Consider the following 25477-nt stretch of genomic DNA (forward strand, 5'->3'; position numbering starts at 1 on the left):
GGGCAGAAAAATGACCCGCTTTAATGTTTGGAACTTTTGTTTAATTTTTTTTTAACCTAGATCTCAAATGCTGCTTGCCTCAGACTATCTTTGAAATGCTGGAGTTGAAAAATACCAAGGCTTAAATTCAATGCTTTGGCTTTTGAAAATCTGGGGAAAAATTGAAAATGAATTCCAAATGAGTCTTGCTGGCTTAAGAGGACAAAGGAGAGCGTTTCCTCCCATGAGGGCTGTTTTATAGATAAATTGGCAATTCCACTGGCGCTCCTCTCAGGGAATCGTTCTCCATGATATGAACACTAAAGGGCTTGAGCCATAAGCACCAGATCATACAAATGGCCTCTGCTGCACACCACTCCACACAGCCTTCGGCACCATGTTAAGTGGTGCTAGTCAGTAGTATAGGTAGGTGGTATGTAGACACACCTGACTATGCAAATGTGATATGCATTGTGAGGAAACCAATGGGCTATCAATCATAATTCTCTGGTCTGTCAAACTGCAATCTGATATCCATGAGGAGTGGAAACTGGAAGCGTTATCACTACGTGTCTGCAGGCACAACAGCCCAGCTGTGTCCAGGGGTTCTTTCTCATCAGATCATGAAGGGGTAAAAGAATCTCAGAAACATTTGGGAATTCTTTTCAAATTATGCAAAGTCTCATTCCTTCTTTCTGCTGGGTATCCTCAAATGTGGACAGGAAAGGACTTTCCTTCTCCAAGGAATGTATACGGAATAGGGAAGTAAACATAAGGTGAAACAGCTCAGTGATGTAGCTGAGGCTACAGGAATTCTCCAGGCCAGCAGCGCTCCACCTTCCTTCCTTGTTGACTCCTTACTGTCCTGGGCTAGAGGAAGGTGAGTGCCACAGCTCAGATGGCTGGATCTTCATTAGGCTGAACTGGTTATGTCCATTTCCTTTCTGTTGCCAGTGGCTGGTGGACACAGAGGAATAATAGCATTCTAGCCAATGTGGCATATTTGGAAGCAAGCTGGACACTATCTGGGACATTTTATGGCTTTTCAATACAGGCACACAAAGAGAAATGTCCTTTTCTGTCCCCAAATACATTTGCATGAGGTCATTTTTAGCAATGAAAAGACAGGCTTGCGGATGAAAGCCACAGAACCCAAAGGATGAAAGGGCTCATGCTCATGACCAGCTATCAGTTTTGTATGGTATGTAGGTGTTCCCAGGGCAGTTCGGATATCAAAATTAAGAAGGTCTCAGTGAATCTCCCCAGTCATATACCCATTCTCCTAAGTTAAGCAGTTCTGCAAAAAGCCCAACCCATGGGCTTCAATCCATATGTGGGTGTCTCTGTTATCTGATTCACTTGAAGATGTGTTTTGTTTCAGGAAACTTAAAGCATCTTTGATGACCATTATGGAAAGAATTATATTCTAAGTGAAATTTAACAAAATTGGAGGTCCTGTCGTAAGGACCTTATGCTTCCCAAACTCCATTCTCCCTCTTTTTTTTTTCATGTGTTTATATGTGCATAGTGTACATGCATGTGTAGATGTGGCATTTTTCTGGGCACACGTGTGCAGGTAGAAGTCTGAGGTTAACATCAGGAATCTTCCATTGCTTTCCCACTTTATTCTGTGAAGCATGGTCTTGCACTGAAATTCAGAGCTCAATGTAGTGTCTAGTCTGACTTGCCAGCTTGCTTCAGGGATAACTATCTTCAACTTCCAAGCCTGAAATTACAGGCAGGCTGCCAGGACCACCTGGCATTTGTATTCTGGCAATCTGAACTCTGATCTTGTTGCTTGAGTGACAAACACCTGAATCACTGAGCCATCTCCCTAGTACCAAAGGTTCTTTCCTTAATCCCAAACTCTCTCTTCTACTCATTAACCAAGGTGACCTTTATCCAAATTAAATTACGTTATTAGCAATTGATAATCATTCATAACCAAACACATCATTTTGACTCCTCTCTATTTCATACTGAATTCCTGAAGCTAATGATGGCCATAAAACAGATTAGGCATGTACTAACAGAGAAGCGTCTTTCACAACAATAGTAAGTACCAAGTGAGCAGGTAAGAAGATGAGAAGCATGATGATGCCTAAATAATTTAGTCCTGGGAAGTTTCACTGTTCTGCACAAGTAGCTCCTATTCTGCCCTTCCCGGAAGGCTGTTTTGGAGGTCTGTCACCAGGTCTAAGCCATGCATTTGACAATGTTCTTCGACTTGCTGCTTTCTTCACACCATCACAAATGCCGCTGGGTCTTTGTGGAGTGGCTGTTGAGTACTGGTCTTGCATAGGACTATACCCTCTGTTGCAACACAAGAACAGCATAACTTGACACCAAAAGCATCACTTAATTGGGGGCGGGAAAGAGGATTCAAAGGTTAACAGCGCTTGCTTTGCAGTCGTGAGGATAGAAGTTTGGATCCCTGGACCCGCATAACAAGCTGGATGTGGCCCTTGAAATGCCTGTAGCTCTGATGTGAGGTAAACTGAAACAAAGCAGCAGAGTTGCTTTGGTTTGCTGGGTTGCAGCATATCGGAGATGCAAATTATGGGTTTGAGAAGATATCCTTCCTCAGAAGAAAATGTGGAAAGTGACACAGGAGGATACCCTTATGGAATAAAGAAATGTGGGTGATCGCATTGCTTGTATGCTGAGGACACCATAGTGCTCTTTCTTCCCAGGTCAGAGCTGGATGGTGGAAGGTTTCACCTGACGTGAGGGATTAGATGAAACTGATGGATTTGTGCTGGAGGTCATTGATGAGCGTCATCTGGAGAACAACCCCAGGGGACTTGAGATCTTGTGGTTGATGGGAGGAACTGTAAGTATACTATGCTAGCTACATGTCTTCCCTGGACAGCTCTCTCTCTAGAAAAGGGAATAGTTTTGAAAGGAACCCATTCTAAGCCTTTCTATGGCTCCATATTTTCCTATGGCCAAATAAGCCAAACAAGAAATGTAATGTTCTAGCTTCCTTTCATTTGCTGTGATAAAACATTCTGACCAAACCAACTTAGGAGGAAACATTTTTCAGAAGGTCCTCACTTCCAGGTTATAGTCCATCAGTGAGGGAAGTCAGAGAAGGATCTCAAGGATAAATGAAGGGGAAAACAAGGAGGAACTCTGTTTGCGGCATCCTTCACAGGCTCACACTCACCTTGTTTGTTTGTTTGTTTGCTTTTTATACAGCCAGAGTCCGTCTGCCTATAGACAGTGCTGCCCACAGTGGGCAGGGCCCTCATGCACCAATTAAAAATCAAGACAATCCCTCACAGACCAACATGATCTGGGCAATATTCTACAACTGAGGCTTTGCTGCAGGTGATTCTAGACTGTGTGACTTTAGAACCAAGGCTAAGCACCCGAAGGCCTAGGAGGACATCCATGTCTCACAATGTATATACATTTTATATTTTTACAAGTTACTGATTTGTAACTTTGTAATCATAAAATTCATGCCTTTTCAGGTCTTGAAGCAAGGTAATTTTATTTTTTCTTTGCAATTTTTTTCCTCTGGTAAGAAGATATGGTTACAAATGCTTGGTTATATTAATTGATTATTAATTTAATTTTTCCAAAGAAGCTTCACTTTGTGCCTCCACATCACCAATTATCCTTAAGAATGGACTGCATCAATTACCTATCCCACAATAAGTTGTTTCTTATCTACGTAAGACAATGAAAAATTAAGAATCAAATATCAAATAAAATGTCAGTTCAGAAAAGACTCATGAAGATATCATATAAATTATTTATAATAGCCTCCAAAGAAAAAGGAATTATAAGTTTTCTTTTACAAGTTACATGGGAGGGGGTTGTGTGTGGAGAGCTGGTTGGGTCAGGCATCTCCTAACAGCCCATAATTTCAGCTCCAGGGGGATCTAGTGCCCTCTTCTGGCTTCCAAGGGCACTGCACTTATGTGCACAAACCCCAAGCAGACACACATAGATATTCTTAAAGAAAAACAAAATATGTCTTAAAAATAAATGGAAGTGATATATAATTTTCTCTGTGTTTCATAATATAATATTAGAACATAGGTTTCAAGATCTTGTGGGCTTTGGTTTCAAATTCTCACTTTGCCACTTGCTTCTATGACACACAACAATTAGCTTAAATACTCAATCCTTCGGTGTTTGCACCTGCCCTCATAATATCACCCACACAAGTTTATATTAAATGAGATGATGTGGTGGTGGTAGTGGATGAGATGGCTCAGCAGATAAAGGTGCTTGCCACCAAGCCTAACAATCTGAGTTTCAACTCTGGAACCCACATGTTAAAAGAGGAACCATCTCTTTCAAGTTGTCCTCTGGCATTCACGTGTAGGCTCTGGAGCAGCCCCCCTCCCCCACAATAAATAAAAATTATAGATGTAAAAGAATAATTTAGATAATGCAGGATCAGTGGAGTTAATAACTGGCCTCATTCTTAGCAACAATGTGTTGCTAAGTGAACACTGTCCTCATGAGTTCAGACATTCACTACCTGCTGCTATCCTTGTCAAAAATGATTCCTTTACTTAGTATTTTGAAGATTTATTTTATATGGGCAAATGTTTTTCAAGCATGAATGTTAGCACACAATGTATGTTAAGTGCCAGTCAAGGTCAGACAACAGCATTAGATCCCCAGTAACCAGAATTACAAAAGATGGTAAGCCACTATGTGGATGCTGAGAACCGAACCCAGGTCCTTTTCAACAGCAGCTTGCCAGCTCCCTAGTTAGTATTATTAAACATTTTCTTATTGTCCCAGATTTCCAGGCAAAGATTTTGTTATCACCTTGGTGTTCCTATTATTTATTTACTCATTTGGTTTTGTTTCTGTACTTGGAAGTGGTTCTCCTTCAAAAATATCTGGGATAAACAAATATGCAAAAAACAAGGAAATCCTTTGCCCACATTGCAAGTCACTATGAATGTCAATATCAGAGAGCTAAAGAAAGAAAACCAATCAGAAAATTTTCTTGCTTCCCTCGCATGGGTTATTTTTAAAAGAAATGATAAGCTATTGTGTAAAATTTCCAGGGTTAATTGCAGAAATTCCAACACCCTCCAAAATCCTAGGTGATCTAAAACAGCAGAAATATATTCTGTCACAGTATGGAAAGTAGGAATTTGAAATGGATATGTTGGCATTGGTGCCTTCTGGGAGAGCCTGTCCCATGCCTCTCTCAGCATCTGGTATCCTTGATGTCACTTAGCTATAGAAACATCACTCTAATCTCTAACCCCATTTAAAACTTTATTTAAGTTTAGTTTTCATTTGATTTTATTATCTTATGGTGTGTGTGTGTGTACCTTTATGTGCATGTGCTTTTGTGTGTGCATGTGCACATGCATGTGCATGTGTGTGCATTTAGAGGTCAGAGATCACCCTTTTATGGTGTTCCTTGGGATCCACCTATCTGGCTTTTCTGGCAGGATATGGAGCTTGCTAATTCGGCTGCACTGTGTGGCCAGGAGGTGTCAAGCATCCTTCAATCTCTGTCACTTTGGCACCAGGATCCTAAGCACAATCATCAAACCCAGATTCTTTTTATATGGAACTGGAGATTGAACTCAGTTCCTTATGCTTGCAATCCAGTATTTTATCCCCTAAGCCATCTCTCCAGCCCTCTGTCCCATCTTTAAATGGCCTTATTCTTTTGTGATTCCTTTGTATTGCCATATATTTGCAAACCTCATACATCTTCTAAAGATGATAACCATTGGGATTAAGGCTAACCCTAATCACTATGATTTTATCTTGAGCATCTTTAGTTAGAGTCCAAGTTTCAGATATCTTAGAGGAACAAAAGACAACTAGTTTCAGAGAAGTACAAATAAAAGTTGATTTTCAGGGGAGATGACAAAAGAACTGGTCACCCAGTTTCACTTTCCTGAAAAACCAGGCACAAAATTCATCATTTGTATTTGTTTTCCTCTGTCAGCCACCCGCTCACACAGTGCACTTGAAGTAAGGCAGCTGTGAGGTCATAGACGTATATGCGTCTGTCACTGGCTGAAGAATTCACATGTGACACCTGACTGTACTGAGAATGGCAGTGTGGTGCAGTGATGGAGCCTTCATTGGGTTTAAATCCTGATCCTGCCACTTGATGGGAGTATCCTAGATGAGGTCACAATGTACAGTGCTACTGTTCTAAAATGTATAATCTGGTCAAAGGTGGTTTAAGTGTGTGAACATAGACTTATTGTCTGTTAACCTCCATCTGCTAGAGAGGAGAGCATGGGAAGAGAAGGGAATCGAGCTTCTTTGAGAAAAATAGACATAAAGAAAGGCTTTTGATATTCAAATTAGTTCTTTGCAGCCAACATCATTGCATTATAAATTCATCTATTTGTAGAGGAGGAATTAACTAAATTCTTCTGGTACTAGTGTCTATGTTTAGGCAAAAATTGTAAAGCCAGGGATTTGGGTCATCGAGTACTCTCAAAATATATAGGAAATGCAATATTCATGACTAGTGTTTCTCTAGGCATTTGGAATTGGAAAGAAAAGGTATAAAACATCCCCGTTTTCCAGTTACAGGAGGGACATTGAGAGAGAAAGGGAAAACATTAGTCAAGAAGATTTGGGTCAGAATTTTATCTGCTAAATAGGATGAAAAAGTTCATCCTAGTCCATTGTTTCTGCCATGATAAAATGTGTAAAGATGCCCAGATCTTCAAATGTCAGCAGCACCATGGGTGCAAAGAAATCCAAAGACATCATATTCCAGAGAAGGCCCTACCTTTCTAAAGTAAACAGTCACTAGTCAATTTTATCACAGGCAAATGACCAAATTAGAACACAGACAGACAGGATATGAAGTCTGCCACAGTCAGAGGGACTCCCTGGGGAAATGAGATGGGTCAGCTCAAAAAACACAGCTCTCACAGGAAAGGGGTTAAGAAATTATTTGTTCTGTAGCCAAATATGTGTGACCATGGCCAGGGAACACTGATTCAGGATCCCCAAATCTGATGTTCCAATGTCACAGCATGTTTCATGAAGTTTTTGTATACCAACAGAACAAAGTCATAAATCAACACACTTTGGGAATACAGCGGTGAAAACACCGAGAAGGTTGGTTCCAGCAAAGTGGGGGAGATCATGGAATCCTAGGGTCATTTTGAGAAAAACATAATGTGAAGTGTATTGGGAACTGTACTAAAGCAAAAGGAATTATACATCATTGTCACAAGACCCAACTATGTGCTTTTACAAAATATACATTCTAATTATGAAGGTGATGGTATGTAAAAGGGAATAAGGATAAAAACCCTATGCTCTGAAAATAGTAACTCTGGTAAAGCTGATGTGATATGTCAGACAGAAGCAGTAAGGACTTGTTCTATTCCTCTGATCTTTCAGCTTTCACCCCAATATCTTGCTCCAGGATTTTTTTTTTTTACTAATAAGACCCTTTAGAGATTCATGTTATGTAATATTGTCTCAGCTACTCAGGAGGCCAAGGCAGGAAGATCCCCTGAGCCCCAGAATTTGACGCATCCTTGAGTACCACATGTGATCCTGGCCAAAAAAGATAGTGCAGAAGTTAGGATCAGACAGAGACCATGGGCCAGAGATTTCTGCATCAGTGGGAGGATACAGGGGAAGTAGCAACAGCCAAGCAAATGTATACTTGAGTTTGCTTTTACAAACTACAAAAGAATGTGCCATATGAATCTGTATTACTTTTCAAACAACAGCAGCAGAAAAAATACAGTACTAAATATTAATCAGCCTTTTTGTTCTCTTCATGACTTCCACTCAGAAGCTGGAGGAGGGAAGTGGGGCATCATGAAAAGGCACCATTCTAGAACAAACTCGGGAGACAATTTCAAAAGGCAAACTAAATTAACAGTAGAAAGTTAAAACAGAAGGGAGGGTAAAAGAGACACACAAGCCAACTCATTCATTCAATCATCCTTTCATTCACACAACTTACACACCTGCTCTCCTCTGGAGACTGAAGTGACAAAGGCGAGGCAGGAGACTGCCCCTGTTTATGTAACCGCTGTTGTGCCCCGACTGAATTGCTGATCAGCCATTGTGCCACTCATTCAGGTGGCACTCACAGAGTTGGCACAGTGGTTGTGCCCTGAACAAGGAGCTACCAAGCAGACTGATGTGCTACTCCACACCTTGACCATCTCACTTGCACATCTCAGCTAAAGGATTCCTGGCTAACTTTCTTGGCTGCGTGGTACCCTCTGCTTCATAAAAATGATTCTTGGATGCTGAAGAAAAAGTTATCTTTAATTTTGTGTGGATGTGCTAAATGTTTGGGCAAATCTCAGGGCCAATGTTCACTTTGCAATGTTTTGATGCCTGTACCTTGGCAAAGCGAGGGATTTCTGTGGGTGATTGTTCTTCTGAACATTTTTCCTGGATTAGCCATGCCACCTACACTGTCCTTTTATTAACATGGCACTGTCCTATTAATTTTTATTTTGTTGTTAATAGGTACAGATTATATTTTCCCTGTTTACTTGTGGGCTTATCTGTCATATGCCCCATTATTTATAATAGCATGATGTCCCATATTACACTCTTTGAAGTACTCAGTCTTCTTAAATAGAATTTAAATTTGATAATATAAATCCTTTGGCACAAGCTAAAGCATTTTTACTGGGCAGGTAGTATTTAGACCATTTTATATTGGCCCATGAAACTTGTTGGGATTTACAAATACAACTTGAATTATATTTTGCTTTGTCAAACTGGGACCAGGAGAATTGCTAATTGGAGTCATGACTCAAAGCTGTAAGGAGTGCTTATTGATTCAGATCCTGGGATATCATTACCATGCAGAGCAAACATCCACCTCCTTCTTCCTTGGTTCAAGGTGCAGTGTGGTTTGTCTCTGACCCTCTACATGTACTCCATTGCTGCAACCAAGAAGATGATTATCATCTCTCTGTTCATTCACTGTTGGGCTGCAGTGCATTCATTAGGAAAATCACTCAATTAACGGTACTGGGTGACACGCACGGCTTGTTTCTCACCTTTCCTCTTCTGCTTGAGCAACTGTTACGAATGTGCCTGCAGCTCTGAGAATGAATCCTCCAATTGTGTGTCAACTTCATTGGGCCTGCCCCATCATCCATCCCATCTATGATCTGCTGGAGCACGTGAAGGGCCCTGACCTACAGACCACACTGCAGGATCTCCACAATATGGGACAACAGGATGTCCAAGAAGAGCCCTAGTGAGGGCCCAGCATCAATAGGGTAGTAGAAACGAGAGGCCTCAAACCAGACCAATGACTGTTTGCAATGAACACTTGCAAGCAAGGATGTATGTACAAAAGGGTTCACGGAGTGTCTCACTGTGTCACACTATAGCTTCCATGACGAGATTTTTAAGTCTTTCCCTTTTATTTTTTTCTTTTTTATCAACTGCATCAACGATTGGAATTCCTAGTATTTAGACAAGGACTGATATAGCATGCAGCTAGTGCTTTCATTCATTTGCTATTTTAATTGTACTGAATGACATCACACAATTGTAAGCTTGTATCAATCACTTGGCACTTTAAACATTTTGAGGCCACAGAAAGGTTGAATAACTACTTAAGGGCACACAACTGTAGTTGGTACTGGAGTTCAACTCATAACTTAGGGCATAAAATCTCTGGAATCTGCATTTTTTTAAATCCTCTATGCTAAATGGTCTCACAGGAATGCAGAAATGTTACAGAATAATCAGAGTTGTGGTTAAATATTTATGTACCATGTTAATGCTAGTCATTTTAGCATTATTTAAAATGGTGACAAATTAGAAATGGTATAAATGCTCAACAGTTGAAAACTGGCTAAATAATTTATGGTACAAAGAGAACATTACTCCATCATTAAAATCACGTTTTCAAAAAGCACAGCCCTTTGTAGATACTTAATACGATATAACGCAGCAAATTAAATCAGCTTGTAAGTCAGCAGAGGGTCATGAGCTTAATCTTGAAAAAAACCCTACATGTATACGCATGCATTAAAAGTACATAATAATCTCAAAAATAAAGAAATAATTAAACAATATGTGAAGAAACAAAATTGGAAGTAAACAGACAAAAACGTGGCTGATACCTTCTGTTTTGCTTGCTTGCCAGATGCTGGGAATCAAACCCAGGAACTCACTCATGCTAGATAAGCATCCCACAATGGACATAGAGTCCCAGCTGAGATACTTTGCCACGATTAGGTCTGATAAATGATTTCTATTCCCTTTGGCACACTTACATCGTTCACTGTGTAGTATGAGGTGTACTGTACATGACAGTGTTGTGATGTGCACAGCAAGATGAGCATGACAGGAGAGCTGTTCAACACAGTTGTTACCTTCCTGATACTTCTGTGTCATGTACGTGGGAAGCAAACCCAAGACCTACTCTCAGCAACTTTCAATCTGTGATACAGCATCCTACAGCACAGCTCTCCTGCCGTGTGCTGCATCTCAGGACGAGCTTACTAGACTATGTAACTTCAAATTCATACCCACTGAGCTACATCTTCTCATTTCCTCTCCCTTCACCAAGAACCAGAATTCTAGTCTGAGCAATGAATACGTCTTTTAAAACATGAAAAAGGATAATGTGGTTTTTAACTTTCTGTTCTTGACTTATTTCATTTAGAATAATGTCCGTGTTTATTCATTCATGCTGCTGTAATAGTGAAAATTTTTTCTCTCTTGCCTTTTTTCTTTGTCTTTTTGTTTTTTGTGGTACTCCAGATTGAATACAGGACCTCCTGTGTGGTGGTATTCTAATTGTACTGAAATGTGATTTTGATTGTATGTTAATAAATAAAGTTGCCCGGGGGGGGGGGGTCAGAGCTATTAGAGCCATAGACAGAGTGTGGCGGTGGTGGCGCACACCTTTAATCCCATAGATCTCTGTGTGTTCAGGGATACAGCCAGCATTGGAGACATATGCCTTTAAGACCTGGGGGGCTGTACATACAGACAGTGACGAGGCAGTCACATGTTTGGGTTTACAACCAATGAGAAGGCAGAATGACTATGAAATGACTTACACACAGGGAAATAGCTCTCGTTCGGGAAGCTGGGACACCGCAGGAGGAAGGGTGAGATTTTAGCTCTGAGCTCTGACCTCTTGGCTTTCTCTTTTACGTTGTTTCTGTGTTTCTTATTTAATAAGACGGTTGGTTACACCTACACTCCTGCATGCTAAACAACTGATCATTGACTACTGAGTCACATCCCCAGTCCTTGGATTTCCATTTATTTTAAAGACTGAATAATATTATTCACCTATGCACGCCTTAAATTCTATATCCATTTACTCACTGATGGACACCCAGGTCAGATTAGAGATTTGCACCACCACATTCAGCTTTACTGCATTGTTTTCAATAGCCAAGATATAAGACAGAAAAATTCTAATAAACATTTGAAGAGTTCACACTGATCACCTCAAATTCTTCCAGGGAATGAGGAGCAGAGAGCAGTGCAAAGCTTATTTTATAAGGCTATCGTTATCTGCACAAGAAAAGAAGAAGAGAAAGTCAAGGCCAATATGCCTCATAAACTAGATGCAAAAGGTCACAAGAAAATTCAAACAAACTAAATTCAACAGTACATTCAGTGGATCATGTGTCATAACAAACAGGGATTCACCTTTAGCATGCAAGGATGGTTCAACATACACAAGTCAATAAATGTGAAGACTAGGAATCACCTGATTATCTCACTACATACAGAAAATCTTTGACAAAACTCAACAATATATGCTGAAAATTCCTAACAAACTAGCTATGGTAGCCATGTGCTTCATGGAAATAGAAGTCATACCTGATAGAGCTACAGATCATTCTCCATCACAATATTTTTCCACAGTTTTTTGGTGGTGTTCTTGGTATTGGGGGTGTGCAACTAGCCCCTGCTACTTGTTTGTTTGTTTATAATTGGCTGTCTTTCTGTGACAGAGCAAATGTTTTTACCTATCTCATTCATGATCATGTAGCTAGTACTTATGGAGTGGTTGGTACACAATAATTGCTTAACCAATACTTATGTCTACTAATTTCTGGGGTAGATATTTTGAGGGTGAAGGTCATAAGAAAATCATCTCTCCATAACTTGTAGTACTATATGATTATCTTGAATATTTGTTAAATGAAGTAAAGGGTTCTTCAAATTTAGTCTCTGCTGATATATTTTCATGTAATCTTAAAGTGAATCACTCTACTTTCAAAGGAAAATAAAAGAAATTCTTCTTTGTCTTAATGAACTTAACATCTGTGGTTGTCTCTTTGAAGGTGATAAGGAAGTTCATGGCGTGAAATAATTAGCAATTTAGTTGAGACGAATTTGAATTCTACATGCAGGTGAAAAGAGTTGAATCTCAAAAAAAAAAAAAAAAAAAAGAGCTGAATCTCTTAGAGATTAGCATGGCTTGATGTGTGGCCCAAGGTGGGTACCTATGGTGGGTGAGCTGGGGTCAACTTATCATCTTGTGTTCATATGAAGAATTTTGTTCTGGCAGAAAACCATGCTTTAAGTGAAGATGGCTTCAGGTCCTGATGTTGATGTAGAGGGGGAAAAAGCATTAGTTCTTAGCAGGAAAATAGACCTTTTGGATAAAGAGTAAAATGTTACATTCTATGCTATAACAGGCCAGCCATATGTTCTTTATGTAAATTTTTAAAAGTAAAAATTTTAAAATGGGTTTAGTAAGTGTTTCTTCCAGGACAGAACTGATCACCAAGTGAGAGTTGAATAATTTACATATATATATATTAAGTTATATTACACTCCATTGTATGAGGAAACTAAAATGATCTCTGTGAATTTGGTGTTTTTTTTTTTTCAAGAGTTTCAAAAATGTGCCTTCTGGAGTTAAACAAAATCCATTGTTCTTTAATGAGCTAATAGGGAGTTGGCATCTTCACAAATAGGAGATGGAGATTAACCTATAAAAAGAGTTAATTAGATAGAACACAAACATTGGCAGGCTTTGTGGAGAATGCTATGATCCTAGTGTTGATGTTCCCATTCCGTCCCCCTTCCTCAAAGCCCCTTGCACATCTCATTCCCACCACTGTGTACTCTTGTTCCTCCCTCTCTAATTCTCTCACCAGCCATTTTCCCTGGAAACATCCTACCGCCAACAGACCTCTTGCTGTTTAATGATTTCCCTGAAAACAACAGAGATGATTGTCTAATTATTAGCTTGCATCATAGGACCAGTGCGGACCTCTCTATGTTTCATATAATTTCATGGGCAGAAACTCTTTTACTTAAATATCATCAGACTAATTTACTCTGGACCAATGAGCTGGCTGGTGACAATCATGAAATGATTATGTACACCTAGCCAAATCTATTTCATCCTAAATTATTATGAAGTAACTGCAAATGGTTTGTTGTGTTTTACATTGTTGGTGTTCTCTCATGCTTCTCTCCTCCCCTTCCCTACTAAGTAAGTCAGGTAAATATCATATCAAATATGATCTAGTCACATTTGGCTCAATTGGTATAAGCAAGTATATGATTCTTAACTTTGGAGCCTTTAAAGTTGGAAACTAAGTATTCAGTCTCTTGATTTGCAGGCAAATACAACTGGGTAGTTTTTCTTATCTCTGAAAATATACCCAGATTGGAATAGGAGATGGGAAAGAATACCTGGAGAGGAGACAGCCAAAGCAAGCTCTGGATCTCTGTGGACTGACCCACTGCTCCATCTTCAAGCCAGCTGGAAAGGCTCAGATGGGGATGAGTGGGTTGGAAGGAATTCTGACATTTCTGTAGAATCTGAAATCAGAGAGAAGTTTAGCCCTGTGCTCTATAGAGCCCAGGAAGACCGTGCGACTTCAACCTCACGGAGGTTGTTTTTGATCATTCACTCATTTTTTCCATTCAGAACATCGTTTCTGCCTGGAAGGAAGGAGGTGCTGGGGTGCAATAAACAGAAACACAGCCCAGGAGGAGGTGTAGAGTTTATCTTTCTCATAAACTGGTTTGTCTATATTCTTCCCTAGTAAGCAGACAGCATCTTCATCAGTGTTCGTCCACATTCTTTCCTAGTAAGCTGACAGTATCTTCATCAGTGTTCAAAACCAAACACTGACATCACCTGTCCCATCTGCTTCTGAGAAAACATCTGTTGCCTTTCTTTTCAAAATGCATCAAGAATCCAAGCACCTTCATCTCCACTACAGCCAAACACTTACTGTTCCTTCATCTCCACAACAGCCAAACACTTACTGTTCCTTCATCTCCACTACAGCCAAACACTTACTGTTCCTTCATCTCCACTACAGCCAAACACTTACTGTTCCTTCATCTCCACTACAGCCAAACGCTTACTGACTTTCCCCCATAGAGTGGTCTCAATATAATCTCTGGGCAATCCCTTTGACAGCTGTCAAATCATGGTAGCGTTCTGTTAAGTTCTTCAAGAAGTTCCCATTTTATTCAAAATAGGAACCGGCACCACTCCATGTCCCTCCATTGCTGCTCTTCGTCACCTCACCCTTGCTCTCTCGATTTGACTAATTTGACATCCATGGTTCTTTGAACAATGCCAGCTTGTCTTCCCTTTCCTGACTCCCTTTTTTACTAATTAGAAAGAATCCAAAGTGAGAGATTGTGGGGTCAGAACAGGAACATGACAGCAGAGAAAAATGTGAATAAGTGATTGGGCCTGTTTCCACAGGGTGACTCAGTAGAGGGCAGGACACACAACTGCCTACTGTATTAAACGGCTCTCTAGAGAAATAGAACCTATAGAATGTGTGCATTTTTATAAAAGAGGATTTATGACATCGACTTACATGTTAGAGGCTGACCATATACATGCTGGAGAAACTGAGAACTCAGTAGCTTCATAGTCCAAAAGATTGCATATGTCATCTGTCCTGATCTCCTAGAGTATCTCTGGCATTGAGTGCTGTTGGATGGTCTGTATGTCAAATTGCTCTGATTGGTCAATAAATAAAACACTGATTGGCCAGTGGCCAGGCAGGAAGTAGGTGGGACAAGGAGAGAGGAGAATTCTGGGAAGTGGAAGGCTGAGGCAGAGAGACACTGCCAGCCGCCGCCATGACCAGCAGCATGTGAAGAAGATGCTGGTAAGCCACCAGCCACGTGGCAAGGTATAGATTTATGGAAATGGATTAATTTAAGATATAAGAACAGTTAGCAAGAAGCCTGCCACGGCCATACAGTTTGTATGCAATATAAGTCTCTGTGTTTACTTGGTTGGGTCTGAGTGGCTGTGGGACTGGCAGGTGACAGAGATTTATCCTGACTGTGGGCAAGGCAGGAAAACTCTAGCTACAATTGAGTCTATGTTGAAAGGCCGGAAGCCGAAGTCTGATATAAGTGGAGGCTAACACATATAGTAGCAATCACAGATATACTTGCTCAGAAAGAAGAGAAGATATTCAGGTGCTTTTCTCCTGAGCCTCTTTGGGACACCCACTGAAAGATGCCACTGACTTTGAGGAGAGGGTTTGCCCTCTCAGTTGATCTTTGGGAATTCCCTCACAGATACATTCAGAGGTATGTCCCTAGGTGATTCTAAATCCTTCATGTTGACAATCAAGACTAACTGTCACAGACACCAGACAACCCAATCCATGCAACACTGGTATTTATTTATATATTTTCAACCGTAGTATTTCATGGATAAATAACTCCTTAATATTGATTGTTAAATCTTCAGTGTGTAACATAATTTATTGGAGTTTAAATAAATGTTTTAAAATGAATTGTGAAGTGAATGCACCATGCTTCTTTATGATATTCAGGGAGTCACACTCACAGCAATCTTTTTGCTGCCCTGTAGTGCACACTTTTCAGTTATTGCAAAAATCTGGGCAATGGCACTCTTAGAGAGAGATTACTGGACCTCAAGTCTCCCACTAGCACTTTCTGAAGGAATTATGACCTATAGCTAGTACACAGCACAGACCATCAGATTCACACAAGGAACTCACTTATCCAGATTGTGCACAAGCCTATTCAAAGACTGTCACAGGCCACAGTATTTTCTATAAAATCAGACAGCCAATATTTTATTGTTTTTAGGTCATGTAGGATACATATATATATATATATATATATATATATATATATATATATATAAGCAATGCGTAGACATGTGAATATGCAGTATTCTGATAAAACTTTATTTAAAGAACATAGTGTTTACATTTATTTACAATGTATTTATATAATACAAATTTGGCTTACTACTATAACTTGTCTATCCCATCCTTAGTCAGTTCTTCTAGTTTTTCATTATGGGAAAGGATCTAGCATTTGAGAAAAGATACACATTGCTAATTACAGTACTATGTGGACTGCGCTAGTTACCAGACATTATTTTATTTATTTTTCACAGCAAGAAACAGGGGCATCTACAAAGTAAATGTATAACATTAGTCAACTTGATGAAGGAGAATGATGAAGATAAAATTATCTGTCTTTAAAAATATTACATATGTGATAAAGGTGATTCCTCTTAATTAAGACAAGATTGGAGTGATTAAAAAGCTCACATTAAAACTGTTATATAGACTTCAATGTCAGCTGATGCTTTGACTTGAGACATGCCAACAGTGTCAAGCGTCAACTTCAGTTGTTTGTTATTGACAGTCTGGAGGAGCAGGAGCTGGGCTATTAAGTCTAGCAGTAAAAGGTACCTTCTATGCCAATACAGGTTGGGAAATTCAAAATAATGTGAAAGTAGTTTAAATGTCAGTGCTTATAGATGACTTTTTTTTGTGATTCTAGTGAGGTTTAGTTTATTTTCCATAAAGAGAAAAACCCAAAAGCAGATTAAGTTCTCAATTCACCTAACTGTTCATTCTAGATCAGAGAGACTTGTCTCATGCTGTTCTTATTCTGAGACTTAAGCAAAGAACATCAACCACTGGGGTATTCCTATGTGCCTGGGTTTCTCTTCCTAACACTATGATAAAATACCATGATACAAGCAACTTAAGGGGAAAAGAGTTATTTTGGCTTCCAGTTCAAAGTTATACTCCATCCTAGCCAAACAGGTTAGAGCAACAGAATCTTGACAGTGCATTTCCTGTGAAGAGAGAGTCCCTGATAAAGGCACTCATTGTAGTGCTCAGCTCAAGTTCTCTGCTTCACACATCACAGAAATGGTCCTGCCCACAGTTAAGATGGGTCTTCCCACATCAATTATATAATCATGATAATCTATCACAGGCATGCTCAGAGGGCCACTTCCCAGATGGTTCTACACTCTGTCAAGTTGACAATTAACACATGGCTACCACACCCAGTAACCATGGCTGGTGAGAGGAGAGAGGGGCAGATCATGCACAGTGCTAGGCTTTGGCTCAGAACAAAGGCACATTCTTTCCCTTTACCCTTCAATGGCTAAAGTAAATCAGAAGGCTTTTTGTCTTTTTTTTTTGGTTTTTCAAGACAGGGTTTCTCTGTGTAGCTTTGTGCCTCTCCTGGGACTCACTTGGTAGTCCAGGCTGGCCTCAAACTCACAGAGATCCGCCTGGCTCTGCCTCCCGAGTGCTGGGATTAAAGGCGTGCGCCACCACCGCCCGGCCAATTGTCTTTTGTTTTTTTCTTTCAACTAAATTCAAATAGGGGCATATAGCTTTCCATGTACTTTGGATGTACCAAACTATAGATAGAAGTAAAGAACAATAATGTCTACCAGTTCATTAGTGAGTAAATTAAAAATTTTGGCGAAGTAGATTAAATGTCAAAAGTTTTTACATCTGAAATCATGCCAGTGTGTGTGGGAGAAGTGGAGGCCTAGATGCCTTCAGAGCATATTAATGCTAATATCACCTTATGTGTTAATTATGAAAACATTCTTTCTGGCTCATTTACTTCATTGTATATTTGGATAGTAAGCACCCTCTCTAAACATCCTGGCAATGAGAAACAGAGGCATTCCACAAAGTGTTGGACAAACACTTATGAAATTGTTATCAAATTATGGTTTAATGGAAATTTAGTAATATTAGAGGATGGAAGGGCATTTACAAGATGGAAGGGCAAAATGAAGCCTATAGAGCCAAGTGGTAAACAATGCAAATCAGGGAGCTGAAAAAGGGTAAACTTGCTACTTTAGCTGTGTTTGAGTCAAATTTTCTTTAATGATCTATAAATAACTTTTACCATCAGAACCAGGTCCTTTGTACTACATATAAATGCCCCTTTCAGCTGCCCTCCTCCCAAGTTCAAGGATAAGAGAGAAATTAAAGCAATGTAGGATAATTTCTAAGAGCTCTTGGAGGGTCTTCACTGAGCAATTGAACTTGTTGAAACCATTATGTCACACAAATTTTATAATATTTACTATATGAACCTTAATATAAAGAGGAGAAAGCCTACACAGTCCCATCTCTTATGCTGACAAACACTCTCAACTGAGTATACACTTGAAAAGTATTTATTTCCTAATAAACTACAAAAAACCTGACGTACTTCATATTAATACAGGCTTACTTATAGAAAACAAAACTGCAAAATGAGTCTCAATGAACTAAATTTAAGGTGTTAGCATGGCTACATTCCTTTGGATTTCCTTTTGGGGAGAACACCACTTCCTTGCCTTTTTGAACTTCTAGGACATTCCTTGGTTCAAATTCCCTTACATCTTCAAAAAAATCAGTGGGTTTTCCTCACATCAAATCACTAGTTCTAACTTCCATCTTCTTATTACAAGAGTAAGGATCCATGATACTAGAGTTTCCTGAATAATTCAGGAAATCCTTCAAGTTGAATGCCAGTTGATTAACAACTTTAATTATAAACAAGACCTTTGTTTCTTCTTACCATGGAATATAGTATATTTGCAGGTCATGGGCACCAAGATTTTGACACCTTTCGGTATGGGGAAAGGCATCATTCTGCCTACCAGATAAAAGTGGACAATGGAGAAGAATTTGTAATTCTATAAGTCAGAACATCATGGTATAGTATATTAGCTGGAGATTTAAGAATATCAAATTAGAAGACACAAGCTTTGAGAACTGCTTCATTATCAACTAGCCACGTGACCTTAGGGAGCAAAAGTTATAGCTGGCAAACTAAATTGTCTTCTATTCCAACAGATAGAGGTTATCTTAATTGGTAAAGACAATGCATTTCAAATTCTAGTATTTAGAAAGAGGGGTAGAATTTGTTACTTTCCTATAAGTTCAGTAGTAAATTTCTAGATCATGGGTTTGTATACCAATACATATATTAAATCTAAGCATTATGGGACAAAAACTAACAAGAACATTGACTTTGGTTAATGTGGCTTCCCTTTGTAATCCCTCTATTGACCCTCATTGACTTGTTAGAAACTTGATCTTTAAACAAACAGTGAGATCACACTGCCTTTACTTAAAATCCAGATGCACCATTCCTGAACGGGTTGACCTTCCTGTACTGCAGTGTACTATCTATACTCCATAATTAAAGATTTCCTAAAAGGTTAGGAATCAGCTTTTACTTCTAGCCTCCCAAATGGGAATCAAAAAGCAAAGTGAAAATGATAAAATGTTACAAACAAAAATAATCCTGAGGCACTTCAGGGAGAGGCTAAAGAATTTTCCAGTTTCAACAGGTGCATGTGAATTGGACAAGGTGACCATAATGCTGTAGATGCACAGTGAGCTGGGACTCTTGTTCATAATTCAGTGGTATTCAGAATCATGTTATCTGCAGTAAGATGACTGCTGTGAGTCTGGAACATATGCATTTTTAAGAAAAAAATTATATCAGACCTATTTCTCTAACCATTTATTTTTCCTTCCAAAAACCATAGTAATAACCTTTTCTAACTACATGAAAACTGCATCCCTGCCAACAAATTGCAAGAGCATATGCTAATCCAGTGCTATAGTAACTTCATGACTCAATATTGCCTTAGATATAAAAACAGCCCTGAAACATAATTTGAAAATGACCCTCTGAACAAAACTAAGTTGAGTGGCTTATTAAAGGACAAGAATTCAACTCTTAGCAATTGATGGATAAGATCCCTTTCAAGCACACCGTGTCGAACTAAAAAGAAGGAAGTGGCTACAGAGATCATAGAAGATGAGAGGTGCACTCATCCCATCTATAACATGGGCAGAATCCTAGTATATCATCATATGCAAATGAGTCATGACTGATGACTAAACTCATTACAAATTGGAGACAGCTGCATGACTCCAATGCAAACACTCTGAGCACATTGTAGGGTTTTCTTTCCTGGGTCTGGAAAAGTATCAATTATTGTCTTTGCATATTCTTTGGACTAGGATAATCTTGATGAAAGTGTTTATGGAGAAGGTTGGATTTCATGTTCAGAGTTGAATGGGATAACTTGTAAATTATTGAGGGCATTGATTATATGCAGTCCAGGCCTGAGAACTGGGCATTCGGCACAGGTATATTAAGCCAATGCTATTAGAATAATGGGAACAATAAACACAGTCGCCATGGCTGTCAAGGAGATAAGAAGCTAGATGAGGAGATGAGGTATAAACATTAGTAGAAAACAAGCAACACAAGATGATACTTGACAAGTGTTTGCTGATAGACAAAGATCTTGCATTTACCATCTCCTATTTTGTATCACCATTTATATATATCTCATTCATTTTGTAAAGACCACCTTCCAAGAACTCTTCTCAGATCATGCTAAAGATCAGTCTTTTCTCCTATGTGTATCTGCATGACATCATCTATCACTTTCTACATGTTTGTATATGGTATGTTTACCCTCAGTGGGAACAATACTGGAGGGCAGAAAGTACAATCAGCTGGTTATTAGCCAGCGTTTCTGATATAGAGGCCTTAAATCACCAGGTAGCATAAAGAAGATGGGTATGCAACATTGAATAAATTATTGGAATACACCAGTGAGGACACTTTTCTCAAATATGCATTACTGATCTCAATTCTTCAGGTTGGGAGGAATGTATGAAGATGCAGTGAGACTTCTCTTGTAGCACAGCACTTTAAAATTTTTATAATAAAGCTGTGAAACTGATTTTATTCTCATCATTTTTTTTTGCAAATAACACACAAAGATCCATGAGAAATTTATAATTTTTCCAGGTCACACTGTCAATAAAGGAGAGTTCAGTCATATCTTTCCATTACTGAGAAGATATGGAGAAAGCAAATGACGTCAGTGTCTTTCCTTGCCTAGTTGGTTCTTATTCTAAAATACCACCATTATCCTTATTTTTAACCTGGCCTTCCATGAGGTAAAAATTTCTCCAGAATCATCTTCTGAAGTGAGTGTGGTCTTTCTTTGGAAAGTGCTTAAGTCTCCTGTGTCACCCAAAGACTTCTGGTTTAGAGACATGTTCATAAAATCTTCCCATCTTCTCCTCTGCATTATTTCGAACCTCATTTCATTTTTACATTAACACATCCTCTGGTATTATATATATAAATAAAATAAACTAAATTCAGTGCTTCTTGTGCATTCTGATTGGCCAGACCAGATGGAGTGATTTCTGAACCAGAATTGAAAATCAAAACACAAATGCTTTTTAAAGAGGTTGAAGTTTAGAAGCAACTGTTCATGGCAGACTTAACTTTAATTCTGAGCTGGCTTGGGTGGTTTTCAGCTGTGTTCAACTGTGGAATATTGGAACTTCTACTCTTGAACTACTATAAATGTATTTCATGCAGATATGGCCCTTGACAGAGTAGAGAGTACAGTTGAAGAAGAGCTGTAGAGTTTTGTAGGAGAATGTGTGGCTGTAATTATCGTCGTCACTGTGGAAATGACAGCTGTTTGTTTTGCTTTTTGCTTGGACTTTTAAAAGCCTGTGTGCAGAAATCCAATGACGAAAAAGTCTTTTCCTTTTTGCAGAGCAGGGTCTGAGAAGTCCCTGGAAACTAAACCAACGAGAGGAAGACACATTCATTCTCAAGCCTTTATTCTGAAGCAGTTATCATTCACTTACCATCTCCGGGACTCCTCAGGGTGACCCTTGAAATCGGAATAGCAATTCCTACTATGCAGACTATACTAAGGGTATCAGAACTCCAACACCAGAATGGACAGCTGACCATTTAATAACCAAGACTGTGAATTCAAAGCCCTCAATCTGCATTGGTATCTGTGAACCCAATCCCAGGAGTTTAGATTGACCTAAACACAGACCTTCTCTTATCCCACTGGTCAGAGAAGGAATGGTCTAGTTCACACTTCTTAGTAAAGAGACAATGTTCTACTACACAGCAAAATGCAGACAAAGAAATGGTAGACAATGTCACACTTTAGAATGACATTATGATGATGGGATATGTGGCGTAATCACTTCTACAGAGGATTTGGATCATGAAAAACTTGAGGGTTCCCTTCTACCATTCCCTGTAGCTGTGCTAACTTAAATGAGTAAGTTACCATTTCTACCTCCGTTTCTTCATCCACACAATGAGGATAAGTCTGTCAACCTTCATTGTGTGCAGATTCCATATTGATAAATTTGCCTGCCAGATAAAAATTATTCATGTTTTCAAAAATCAATGCTTATAAGGTTTTGTGATCATTTGTAGTCATGACTAAAGCAGAGAATAGCTCAAGTTTGGTGTGTGTGTGTGCGTGTGTGTGCGTGTGCGTGTGCGTGTGCGTGTGTGTGTGTGTGTGTGTGTGTGTGTGTGTGTGTATTCCCAGAGTTTGAATGAGGTGACATTCTACCTTACTATTTTAGCGTTCATAATTTAAGCGTCATTTTCAGGGTCCATTTAGTGTCATATTTCAATATTTTTTCTTCTTTCTGGAATGTGTTGGCTGTCTAAAATGATGCCAAGCATGGTGCTGAAACTCTGTATAGGGTTTCAGTAAGTGAAAAGGCTGGTGTGTCTCCCATGTGGTAGGTAAGTTTCATTCTGCCATAAGTTGTATCACTGATGGCTCTGAGTTCAATATTCATGAATCAACCATAAACTACAATTAGCAAAGGGAAGAGGAAGCTTATTTTTTTTGCAAGTCTGCTCTGGAATATGCTAGAATAGTCTACAGCATGCAATGGAATGATGGGAAAACAGAAGTGTGTGTGTGTGTGTGTGTGTGTGTGTGTGTGTGTGTGTGTGTGTGTGAGTTTGTGGCTTCATGGTTTAAAAAATACCCTTAGCACTAAATATCTCTAATAATCATTAAAAGATCTTTTCCCAATTAAAATTATTCTCTAAGGTCACATTATTGCCTCCTAGAGAATATTTAAGCCACTATCACAAGTAAATTCATTGGACTAGATATTCAGCATACAAGAGAGAAGGGTCATTGGGGAATAAGTGACAGGAAATGTAGAAATATCTGTCTGGATCACTGTTCTGTTCTGGAAAACACTGCATTCATGATAGACAGTGCTGGATATGAAGATGGATTATGGAGTTGGCAGATGGGGCAGTCCAGACACCCATAAGGAGATAGGATGCTTCACGTTCCCATTGTGGGTTGGGGGCACAGTCCTAGAGCCGAGAAGGGAAGACATTGATGGGCATAGACTTTGAAATGACAAAGTTACTCACTCACTTTATTTCACAAGCTTTCTTATAGTTGTCAAAGCACAAAAGAAATTGTTTCATTAAAGTGCCTCGCAGAATGAAAATTTAGCCCATTTGGCTCAGAACAACAGTAATGAGTGTTTAAATGTTATTTGTGTTTTCCATCATCAGATTGCATTGTATTCATTAATTAAACAATTACTAAGATTGAAAATGTGTCTCTTAGACTGTTAAAAAATAATCACAAGGAACATAATCCTCATTAAGCATTATTAGTCCACATGTGACAGGCTTCATTGTGCCTTATATAAAACAGGGGTGCAACTCAGTATTTGGTTAAAATAAATGGGTTATGACATATTTATCCTATGACACATTCTGAAGCTGGGAAAAATTAAAAGGAGATCTGCAGGTGGGATGCCAGGCAAAAGCATCTAATGAACCTAGCGTTGCTACGTAGCAACAGCATCAGCAGCTCATTCGCTGGAATGAATTATGTGAGTTTTTTACTTTCTCAAAAGGTTCAGGCAGCATTTTTTTTTGTAGTGGTGTCACTAATTATTAAAAATGAACAAAGACTTGAAAATGGGACTTAGTAACAAAGGTGACAAGATCTGAAACGATCAAATATGAGAGAAGCAGATAGAGCTATGCAGTCAGGACTCCTCTGGGCAGGAAAAAGGATTGCCTACATAATAGTAACTAGCTGGTCACTCTTTCCATGGGATGTATTGCTACATCCCAGAAGCTGTCTACCTGCACTACAATGGGAGTTCCTGGAGTGTTAGAAGGGATCTCCTGCCCATTTTGGCTGGAATTGCTAAAATAGTTTAGTGAAGATACGTTATTCCGCTAAGCAGTTTTTCTTTTTTTTTGTTTTTTTTATTATAAGGCTTGTAATTCATCTTTAATATTAATTTATCAGTTTATATACATACTATCACATGCACTATAATATATATTATATTTTAATCTATATACCTATATAGATAAAACATGTCTATCTATGTTTTTCTATTTTATTTATCTCTCTCTCTATATATATTCATACCACTTTAAACTAAAATAAAATTTTAATTTAAAGAAATAAAAGGGTCACTGAGCAATGTCTCCAGCCCCTCTAAGCAGCCTTTCTTGTGACTTCTCCTGCATCAGCATCAATTCTTTTTGGCCTGGGAGATGTAGGGATGGTCCTGTCTGGAGATAGTAGACCAATTGATGTTTTGATGTCTTCATTTTAGTAATATTCATTGTTGTAGTCACTGAAGATTCTGGATGCTATATGAGCCCACTGCTATTCCAAGATCATAATACTTTATTCTTTTTATAACAGGGGTCCCAAATTGAGGTTGAAAACATGAAAATAACTTGTACCTTCAGAGGAATTCTGAAAGCATTTCCATTTTCCTTGCCTCTTGTACATACAAGTTCATTATTGGGAAAAGTAATTTTATTCATATTTCCTCACTTATCCCCTGCTCCCTCTTCCCCCTCCCTACTTTAATAGAACCCATATAGAATGAATACTCAAGGAAATGCTTTTGTGAATAAAGATCATATTCTTTGCTTAAGAGCCTTGGTTTGTGATTATAGATTAAAGCTTTCGTTTTGAAGTCAGAGCAATAGGCCACCATAAAAACAGCAACAGGAGCACTATTTTAATTATGTCTTGTAGAAACATAAGATTCAAGACAAATGCAGCACAGGAGCTTTAGGCTTCAAGGACTGTGTTCTCATTGTGCTGATGCTCATTCTGATGCCCAGCAGCCACCTCCTGGGGCCCGAGGGAGGTTGTTCCAGTGTTACACACCAGCCACACTGCTCACAACCTTTTTGTCATTTCTTCTAGACATTTCAGTTTTATTTGAGATCCTGTTGTTATTGCATTTCCCACTCTATTTAGAAACTATGTAAAATTTGGAACACACACACACACATTTGTATATTTATATATCTTTTAAAAAATTTGTTCATGTACATTTATAATTTATAACCCCAAATGTATTTATAAGTTAGAAAT

The 25477-nt window shown here is 38.9% G+C and overlaps 1 long non-coding RNA gene across 2 annotated transcripts; it reads left to right on the top strand.

Annotated features, from left to right (window-relative positions):
- Nucleotides 1–1917: 1917 nt before the first annotated feature.
- LOC143273166 (uncharacterized) lies at nucleotides 1918–22607 on the top strand. Of its 2 annotated transcripts, none has more exons than XR_013051074.1 (3): nucleotides 1918–2034; nucleotides 2673–2812; nucleotides 21818–22607. It is a non-coding gene; the product is annotated as an uncharacterized LOC143273166 (long non-coding RNA). The 2 variants fall into 2 exon arrangements; XR_013051073.1 differs by lacking the exon at nucleotides 21818–22607 and adding an exon at nucleotides 3181–3830.
- The last annotated feature ends 2870 nt before the right edge of the window (nucleotides 22608–25477 follow it).

This window comes from Peromyscus maniculatus, chromosome 5 (assembly GCF_049852395.1).
Source record: "Peromyscus maniculatus bairdii isolate BWxNUB_F1_BW_parent chromosome 5, HU_Pman_BW_mat_3.1, whole genome shotgun sequence".
Classification (NCBI taxonomy): domain Eukaryota; kingdom Metazoa; phylum Chordata; class Mammalia; order Rodentia; family Cricetidae; genus Peromyscus; species Peromyscus maniculatus.